We start from the raw sequence: 1711 nt of genomic DNA, 5'->3' as shown, positions 1-1711 counted from the left end.
AATAAACATCTACACAGATATAGACTCTAATGGATATTCTATATTAAACAGTTGGTAAATTTTGAAACACATATCCAAGGCTTTGATAATTGAAAAAAATACATATTTCGATTCATCAAAATATACCATGATTTTGTAGGTGTCAGGAACGGTTTGGTATTGGAATAGTTAAATGACGACAACAAACACGTTTAGTATGTTGATATTATATATTAACTCGTAACAATCAACGCAAGAAACTTGTACAAACAATTATCATATGTCGCTTTTACACGGTTGTTGCAACGATGACGGTCCGGCTAAAGCTGCCCGACCACCGCCGTCGCTATCCGCCGCCGGCGGTTCGTGCCGCCGGCGGCGGCCGGACCGGTTCTCGGTCGCAATCTCGCGGACGTCGATAGAGACGCCGCGGTCGTTACGATAACGACCGCGACATACTCCCCCCCGAGTCCGCGAGACGCGTCCGAACAACCGGACTACTCCGGGTCGGGGTGCGGGGTCTCGGCAGACACCTCCATGGCCTCAATCCACCGCTCGACCACGGCCAGCTGTTGCTCCGGCGTGTTTGGCGGCTGCACGGATGGCTGCTGGACGGCGGGCTGCTGGGCTGGTGATTGAGCGGGTGGCTGCTGGGCGGAGGGCTGCTGGGCTGGTGGCTGGATGGGTGGCTGCTGGGCTACCGGCTGCACCACGGGCTGCTCCATCGTTGGCCGCTGGAACCTGCCTCGCCTATCCCGGACGTCGTGGCGTTGGTACGTGGGCGGTGCTCGACGAGGTGGCACTCGCCCCGGTGGTCCTGCCCTCGTCCGGGCCGCCTCGGGCTGTGGGGTGTTCGCTCGAGTGGAGCGACGTCCCTCGGCGAATCCCCGCTCGAACAGAGCCCACGCAGTCGGGCTTGCCCGTATCCGGCCGAACGATGCGGTGGCCGCGCGTTCGGCTGACCAACCGCCGACCGTGTCCTCCGGACCATCGCCCGACAGCCTCCTGGCTTCCCGCAACAACTGCGCGGCCATTGCCCGGAGCTTTTCCACATGAGCGGCGATCATGCCACGGGATGGCCGGTTGTTGCGGGTTGGTGGCGGGTTTGCTCGTTCTGCCATCTAAAACAAAGGTATGGTTAGCTAATGTTCTCTGACGGTCCTACAGCTCGCTTCATCGCTGAGACATGTAACTTAGTAGGGTTTTTACCCTCCGTCAAGAACACTCCGGTTCCTAGTGGTTTACCCAACTTAACCGGACCTAACCATTTCGGGGCGAACCCCGCGTGAAAACGCTTCTCCGCACTTGACTGCGGATGCGCTTTGTAGTATACCCAATCCCCAACCGACAGGTTACTTCTTCCCGGGGATTCTGGGGGTATATGGGTATTGGGGGTTTTGGAGCCGGAAACCACCGGGTCACCCCCCCCCCCCTACCACAGGAGCATCATTACGTTCTACCGGAGAATCTTCGATTTCTACCGGAGGGTTCCGCACTGCTCCGGACAACTCCGGACCATCTTTTTCCGTGTCCGGAGATCCTTCGGCCAGCTCGAGCTGCCAATCTCCGGGGGCCTTGATCTCCCGGCCAAACATCAATTTGGCCGGTGACTGTCCGGTGTTTCGGTTTTCTCGGTTTCTTACGGAGAACAACACGTGTGGCAGGTAGACATCCCACAGATGATGAGGCTTATCAACAAGTAAGGTTCGCAGCCCTTTCTTCAACTCTTGAT

The sequence above is a fragment of the Acyrthosiphon pisum genome, chromosome A1 (genome assembly GCF_005508785.2).
Source record: "Acyrthosiphon pisum isolate AL4f chromosome A1, pea_aphid_22Mar2018_4r6ur, whole genome shotgun sequence".
Classification (NCBI taxonomy): domain Eukaryota; kingdom Metazoa; phylum Arthropoda; class Insecta; order Hemiptera; family Aphididae; genus Acyrthosiphon; species Acyrthosiphon pisum.
The sequence above is the reverse complement of the archived record's forward strand: the minus strand, read 5'-3'. Positions refer to the sequence as shown.